General features: G+C 43.9%; 1 protein-coding gene and 1 long non-coding RNA gene across 2 annotated transcripts in view; both read right to left on the bottom strand.

Moving 5' to 3' along the window:
• The window catches only part of LOC107834664 (uncharacterized), a 23,085-nt gene extending 20,162 nt beyond the window's left edge, over nucleotides 1-2,923 (bottom strand). Inside the window, exon 1 of the long non-coding RNA XR_001660472.1 lies at nucleotides 2,912-2,923. This is a non-coding gene — a long non-coding RNA (uncharacterized LOC107834664). The remainder of the gene's footprint in view (nucleotides 1-2,911) is intronic.
• The window catches only part of LOC103131031 (uncharacterized), a gene marked incomplete at its 5' end in the record, with an annotated part of 123,360 nt that overhangs the window by 84,582 nt on the left and 30,218 nt on the right, over nucleotides 1-8,560 (bottom strand). The gene's annotated exons all lie outside the window — the stretch shown is intronic.

The following is an 8,560-nucleotide window of genomic DNA, read 5'->3' as shown; positions in this document are numbered from 1 at the left end:
TGCATGGTTAGTAGCTTCCGAGTCTTAACATCCGTGGCCTTCATCTCTTCCATTGGCCAGCTAATTATTCCGGCAGGGTATCTGATTACTGGCAAGGCATAGCTGTTTATTGCACGGATCTTGTTCTTGCCATTGAGCTGGCTTCTCAGGACTTACCTGAGAAGCCATATATATATATATATATAAATTAGATAAGTGGGCCAATAGGTTCCGCTATCGGCGCATGGTGGGGTGTTTAAATGACACACAAAGGCAGTTAAATGAATTTAAAGAACAACTGGCTTTAGTGACATAAACCATAAAATTGACAAACGGTTGTACAAGACACACGATTATGAAAGTAAAATTACACACAATAAAACACAAGAAATAATAATACTTGGCCAAGTGCTAGTTCTTTGTTTTAAATCGAATAACAGAATTTTATTAAGCTGTTCTAGTTTTAATCCCTAAATCATGTTTCTGTAGACATCAGATTTGACATCAATTTGTTATCAAATAATTTGCAATAAAACAATTCTTTTATCTCAATGCAGTATTTCACTACATTGTCAACTTACTTTTCTGTAAATTCCAAAATATTTTTTCAAACACAATATTAAACATTATATTTTATCCAAAATCAGTAAAAGTTTACATTTGAATAAGTAAATGGTTCAGATAAACACTATTATTCAACAAAAATGTGATAAACAGAACAAAAACCCAAATGAAAGGCACAGAATATGCTCACCAATCGCAATGCAACACGTTTGGGACAACAGTATGGTGGCTCTCAGTCCGGACCGTGGGGCACTAGATAATGTAACAAGGCACATTTTCTATGCTTTAACCTAAATAATATGGGCTTTCATTGCGAACAAAGTAAGAATATACCATAATTTAAGCTTTACCTTCAGCTGAACGGAGAACGAGATGAACTTCGAGAAAACCAGTAGCCAATAAGAGCTAACGAGGCTAACGAGTTAGCTCTAACAGTGCTCGGCAGAAAAACTGAAGTTCGGTCTTTTTTACTCACTTCACAACTTCCAGCTTAGAAGTCGGATGATAAACAGCCATTCTAGCTGGGAAAGGGTTTGTTTCGTGTTCGTATCCAGTATTATAACCGTCTTAACTAGGGCCGTATAATAATATCGGTATCGCGATATAAGTCGATATTTTCTTTCCTAGAAAAAAATCGATATTCATCCGCAAGTATCGTAGCATCCAACTGTCACCTTGTCACTCACTGCTTGCTTCACCAGGAGAGTGATTAGGTCATCAGGCTTAGAGTGATTCCTTCAGATGTTAAGTGTCAAGATTAAAAAGGTATCAAACTATTCAGAGCAGGTACTTGGTGCATTTTATTTACTTTACAAATGCATGTAAGCTACAGTTTGTACTGTTTCAATTAAAAGAAACATGTTTTCTCACCACTTCTTTGATTCCTTTTGTCCAGCTGTCGACTTTAAGTCTGTGTCCATGTCCAACCAGAGCCAGGTATTGTGTAGTTGGTGCTTTTAATCAGTTTTCAGTTAAATTAATTCAATCCAACTCTATAACAGTCATATATCACCAAAATCACTCTGTCCCTCTAAAATCATGTGAGCCACCACCATATAGGGCCCATGTAGGGCCCATGTGGGCTCTGGCCCTACATGGGCAAACCCATGTGGGGCCATTGTGGAACCTGCGGACAAACCCATATGGGACCCATATATCAGCCCTCCTTTTCCCCACATGGGGCCCACCTAGGCATGCTGGCTGGGGAGCAAATAAAACTCTTCTACAGTATAGAACTAAAAAAGTTACACAAAAGGGTTTCGCTGTAAAGATGTTTGTAGTTTGTTTTGTTCCAACCTGAAGTGTGAAATGAACTTCAGTGGAGTCTGAAAACAACATATGTGTCTAGGTTTGTCTGGTTGGACGATGTGTGTGCCCAGCTGATTTTCTTCCTTTGGGCCAGAGTGGGATTTTACTGTAATCCATAGGGGGGCCCAGAAGAAAATCTTTGGGAACCACTGATGTATGGAAACAGCGGGTCTATGCACAAGAGTCGGCTCTCTTGTTTATTCAAGAGAAGAGTTGCTGGACCTCAGGAAGAGCCTGAATGGACAGAAGCAGAACCAGTACAGCTGAGGAGGAGGCATCGAGGCTGCAAGGCTGGAGCTAAGCTAAAGGCTAGGCTCACTGAGAACCGGAGGCGTTTTAAACCATCAGTTCCCTCTGTGATCATGGATGAGATGTCCGCGTTGAAGAACCAGCGGACTTATCGTGACTGCAGCCTGTCCATCCAGACGGAGACATGGCTAACTGACAGCATACCGGACGCTACTGTTGCTCTGCGCAGATTTACAACGGTCAGAGCTGATGGCGATCCGAAGGCATGTGGAAGGAGCAGAGGTGGCGGTTTGATCATCTACGTTAACAACCGTTGGTGTAACCATGTCCATGTCGAGGCAGAGCTGTGCTGCCCTGATCTGGAGCTGTTGGCTGTCAGCCTGTCCTTACTACCTCCTCCAGGAGTTCAGTCATGTGATCTCCATCTGTGTTTACATCCCACAGCTGCTGTCTGTCAAAACACACAAAGTGTCACAGCACAACTTCAGCTGCAACTTCCTGAAGCCTTCATAATAATATCTGTAGATTTTAACCATGTCACCCTGGATTCCTCTGTCTACCTTTCACCAGACTGTCCCACCAGGAAAAACAGGACAACTGATTTACTGTACACCAAAGTAAAAGATGAGGCTGTTGCCCTTCCCCCACTGGGCAAATCAGTGTACATACAGACCCAGAAAACCCATCTGGTCCAAAGGCAAAGTGTCTCCACTCGCTCCTGATGGCCTCCTGAAGCAGAGGAGCCCCTGAGAGACTCAACATCACAAACTGGATGTGCTGCTGGGAGCTGGTGATGGAGGGGATGACTCACGTTCTCACAGATTACCTTAATTTCTGTGTGGTGCCCCCGAACCCCACTAAGACTGTTTGACGTCAGCCAGATAACGTCAAACATCCTGACCTAAGGAGGATTACCTCGACTCCTTAGGCAACACGAGGAGTCAAGGCGGGCCTCAATCAGAAGAAGGCGGCCGTCAGGACTAAAGAGATAAAAGCAGCACAAAGGGGGCTGAATGTTGTCTGAGGAAGACAAAAGACTGTTACAGGAGGAAGGTGGAGCAGAAGCCGAGGGAAAACTGTGACGTCTGGGATGGTTCCAGAACCAGTACATGGCACAAAGCTCAGACTACCACAGAGGAAGGAAGTAAAGAAAGAGCTAATGAACTGAGTAACTTTTTCAATAGATTTAGCCATTATGCTTCACCACCACCATCACTACATCTACTCTCCTCCAGTACATCCTCCTCCTTGCCAGCAGGGGGAGTCATTCCACCATCATGGCATCTCGCCTCACCTTTATCCCATACCTGACCCAACCTCCTCCTCCAAGGCAGCCTAGTAGCACCTCCCCTTCTTTCCCCTCTACATTTTGGAGCTGATCAGGTGAGAGAAGAACTGAGGAAGCTTCGACCCCGAAAGGCAGCAGGACCCGACAGAATATCCCCTCAGATTCTCAAGATCTGTGCTACTGAGGTCAGAGAACCATTACAACGAATCTTCAACCTTATTCTGCAACCTGGAAGCGTGCCCACACCCTGGAAGACATCCTGCATCATTCCTGTCCTAAGAAGAGCAGGCCCAGGAGCTGAATGACTTCAGATCATCACATCTGATGAAGACTCTGGAGAGGCTCTTCCTCAACCACCTCAGAAAGCAGGTACAGGATCCTGATCCTGTGGTCAGCAACATCGGAGCCCCTGTGGGGACGGTGCTGCCACCTACCCTGTACACCTGAGTACAGCCCCACCTGCTGGGGTTGTTTTACCCCAGCAGGTGTTACATACTGTGGTGGAAGCATCTCTAGGACAGACCTTTCCAAGCAGAGAAGCAAACAGGAGGGCCGGCTCAGTGGTTGGCACAAGGCTGGACTCTCTGGCAGCAGAGAGGAGAACATCACAGAAACTCGAGGACATCATGGACACCAGCCACCCTCTGCACATTAGCAGCAGGAAACCAGGTTTCACTGTTTTCTTCCAAAGTGCAGGACCAACAGACTGAGGAGCTCCTTTTGTGCCTCATGCAATAAAACTCTTCAACTCCTCATTGGCTAACAGGAGTACAATAGAAACAGAGGAACTATAGAATCAGGCTAAATGTAAAATAAATACATTGTTTGACGTATCAGTGACGTGTGAGAGAAGAAAACTATTTTCCCTGAGGGAAAATCCCAAAGGGATCAGTAAGGTTTTACCTATCCAAGCACTGCTGGAGGCCAAAGGTCAGATCCTAGAATCACACCTGGTCAGAGATAATTGGAGTTTACTAAGATGCATTAATGAACAGCAAAAACTCAGAGATTAAACAGAGCATCAGATTGTTGCTATGGCAACAACACAATCTAACTATGAATATTGTTCTTTGAACTTTGACAAAGTAAACGTCCTTAAAATTTTACTTTTAATTTATCTATGCTGAAACCATTAAGTCAAATGTGATATCCTCTTAGTTTGTTTATGCCTTGGGCCGGTTCTGAATGTGATCAGCATTACATCACGTTTTTAGATCCACTAAGTGATGACTTAATTTGGATTAACAGAAGTGGGAATAACTGATACTTGTCATCAATGTAATTACCCAGAAATATGTTATGTTTACAGTCATCTTTAAATAAAAACCTGAGTGGAGCGCCTCGGCGCTTCGACCACCAGGTGGAGCAGGTTTTCTGGGGGACCTGGTCAGATGATGGTGAATTAGATCAAAGGCCTGAAAAGTTTTTGTCTCCCTCTCTGCTGAGACGATGGTTGGTTGGTTGTTTAATAACTGAATCCATTTTTTGAAAATGGTATATTCTGTTGAGTAAACATTATCAATCAATGTACATATAAACACAATATTTCACCTTTTAGAATTGTTTCTAAAAATTAACCAAAGTATGAAAAAACTAATACAAACTAAACTAAAATGAAGTCATATTTAGCTATGATAAAAACTAGCAATCCGAACTAAAATACATAAACAAAAAGTCACAATGAAATAAAAACTAAACCACGTTGAAAAACCCAGAACTATTATAACCAGATGTCCAATTGGTCTGGGTCGCATCTGTAGAAATCAGCTCTGTGTCGTTCAGACTGTCATGAAAAGCTCAGACAGAGGAAAAAAACCTGGATTTGGATCCCTTTAGACTGCAGTGTGAACGGAAGCAGCTTATTTGGACCATCTGGCTCCACCAGACCTCACAGCATCAAAGTTAATCAAAAGCCGAGTTCGTCATTTGAAAGTATATCTGTGCTATAGAGTCTTGTTTACTGTAATATCAGTGGAAAGAAATTAATATTATGTCATTTAACTGAGGCTGACCTGAGCAGACGGGGCCCTGTGGGTAAACATGGCGGAGCACAAGGGGTAGAATGACCCAATGAAGGGTTTTACTTTCCAAATCTAACTGCTTATTTATTTGCGTATTTTTGAAAGCGTTTTTGCTTCTAAGTACATAGAATCAGGTAGAGCAGTGGTCCCCAACCACTGCTCTACCCGAGCAGTGGTTGGGGACCACTGAGGTAGGACGTTTTAAAAAGACGCGGGTTGACAGCAGCTCACCGCGGCTGCGTAGTTCCGTTTCTAGGCAACCGTTCAATGTTGGTCCGTAGCTTCTTTAGCTCCCGCCACTACAATTGAGCTGACCTTAATATTTCCTGTGTTTTATTTTGGTCATTATTGTTAAACTTAGTGATGACGTGTGTGTGATAGGCGTGGCTATCGGTTCAATACGGACACATTTAATGACCAAATATGGGACGACTCGTATTTTACGGGATGGTGGCAACTCGATTCAGGGGAGCCGAGATACAGAAACGTCACTGCTGATGAAGGATTTTACACATGCAGGTATTTTATACAGGAAGGAGATTTTTGTAATTTTAGAAAAGTTTGTCATTTCCCCCAAAATGCTGCACATCACTGCTGAGCGAAACTCAAATCCCGTCACTTTAAAGATTTCCGATCATTATTTAACATCGACACAAAATGCGATGGTCTTTGACATGTAAACATGACGTCAGCGGTTTTCGAAAGGTAGCACCGGCAGACAGAAATGGCCATCTAGATGAGCTACAGTAGGAAAATCTGACGGGGTTGTCCAGATCGTCAGAACACCGACTCAGCATGTAGAGGTTCTGCTAATGAACCATCATTCAGGGGGTTAAATCAGGGAAATGACTAAAAGGATATCGGCTCCTGGGGGCTGAATTAGACATTACTGTAAATAAAGTTTAACTACAGCTGAATCTCACCTGCAGCAGAGACAAACTGCATGAAGACCACAGACAGCAGGAGCAGAGACGCAGTCAGAGAAGAATCCATCTCCTGGTTGGTTCGGTCTGTCAGTCCGAAATTTAGATTCATTCACGTTTCTAAGTGGAAAATGCCGAAACGTAAAAACACTGAAGTTTAACTTAAACACAACAGGCAGGTAGAAGACCGGTGGAACTAGAATAAATGGATGAAACACTGAGAAAGTGAAAACTCACAGCTGCTGATCCTTACAGAAGCAGAAAGGGTGGAGGTGAAGGTGGAGTTTATGATGCGTTCCAGTGGTAATGAAACTGGGAAATCCCAACTTCCCAGACGGAAAGATCAATGGAAACGTCCTACGAAGTCAGAAACTGTGAGCAACTCCGACTATCCTCAGTCCTTTTAATGCTGCGTTCAGACCGCACGCAATTTGAGCATCAGGGACTTCCAGTTTACGTGCAAAGGCTATGGGGATGCTAGTGGACAAGTCTGAGAAGGACCTGCTGCAGCAAACAAAAAGGGGCGGGGACAGACCACTGTCAGTCTCATACCTTATTTGGAAATGGGTCCATTGCACTCCGGAAGTGAAAGGGGCGCTGTTAGTTATGCGCTCAAGAGGAAAGAGACTGGAGTCAGCAGTTGTCGAGTACTCAATATATTTCTTTTCTTTTATCTTCTGTTTCATACCTTACAGTTCAGTTCAGCACAACACATTTGTCAAAAACAACAAGAGGGAGAATCTCCCCCTCATCTCAACCACTTGGTTTTTAAAGGATGGGCTCCCATCCGGACTAATTAGAGGGGTGGAGCCATTTTCAGCTAAAAACAAACATGTGCACTAAACTATACCTAAAGAGTGTCTATAAAGTTACCATTAACTTAAACACAACTAAAAACAAAACTAGAAAAACAATCTGGAATCCAGTCAAAATAGAAATGCATCTCTCCCTCTCTGAAAATGGATTTTCCCAATGAGGCTGATTGGAAACACCAGGTCCTTGTCAGCGTTGCTCATGGGCGCGCTTCCACGGCAACACAGGACCAGGTGACCTCTTAGGGAGGGGGTAAATCCCTCACACTTCCCTCCCATTCAGGAGACTCGCTGTGTCCACAGCGAGACAAAAAGTCTGCAACTGTATTCTCTTTTCCTGGAATGTAACCTATCTTGAACCGGTAAGGTTGAAGAGACAGGAACCATCGTGTGATGCGACTGTTTGTGTCTTTCATGGCCTCCAACCATTTCAATGCACGATGGTCAGTCTCAAGGGTGAATTCTCGCCCCAGCAGATAATATCTGAGAGAGTCTATCGTCCATTTGATAGCCAGACACTCCAGTTCCACCGCCGAATATCTGGTCTCTCGCAGAAACAACTTCCTACTAATGTAGGCGACTGGTTTCTTCTCCGCTCCTTCTCCCTGCAAAAGAACCCCACCAATTCCCCTGGCAGATGCATCAGTATGTATTGTGAAGGGTAAAGAGAAGTTTGGGCTCTGAAGTACAGGTTCTTGACACAGTGCCTGCTTCAAATCCTGGAAGGCCCTCTCCTGTGCTTCTCCCCACACCATTCTTGTCTTTGATATCCCAGTGAGGTCTGAAAGAGGGGCTGCTCTAGCAGAAAAGTTCCTGATAAATCGACGATACCAACCTACCAGGCCCAAAAAGGACCTGAGTTGTCTTCTGGTTGTTGGTCTCTCCGTCGCTTTGATTGCCTCCATCTTGTCTTTCACTGGCTTTATGACTCCTCCACCCAGGATGTGACCTAAATATTGGAGTTCCTTCTTGGCCAATGCACATTTCTTGGGATGAATAGTCAGGCCAGCTTGCTTGATGGTCTGTAGCACCTGACCCAGATGAATTAGGTGTTCTTGCCACGAGTTGCTATAAATGACAATATCGTCAAGGTAAGCTGCAGTAAATGATTCCATACCTGACAGTACCTTATTCATCAGTCTTTGAAAAGTGGCGGGTGCGCCATGAAGTCCAAAAGGCATCTTTGTAAACTGCCATAATCCCTGCGGGGTCCTAAAGGCAGTGAGAGGCTTAGCAGCATCCGTTAGAGGGACCTGCCAATATTCCTTGCACAGGTCTAAAGTACTTATATATTTAGCCTGGCCAACCCATTCAATGAGGTCATCCAACCTGGGTAATGGATAAGCATCAAAGTCTGATTGAGCATTTTCCTTTCTAAAGTCAATGCAAAAACGGATACTCCCATCTTTCTTGATC

The sequence above is a fragment of the Poecilia formosa genome, unplaced genomic scaffold, assembly GCF_000485575.1.
Source record: "Poecilia formosa unplaced genomic scaffold, Poecilia_formosa-5.1.2 Scaffold710, whole genome shotgun sequence".
Classification (NCBI taxonomy): Eukaryota; Metazoa; Chordata; class Actinopteri; order Cyprinodontiformes; family Poeciliidae; genus Poecilia; species Poecilia formosa.
The sequence above is the reverse complement of the archived record's forward strand: the minus strand, read 5'-3'. Positions and strand labels throughout refer to the sequence as shown.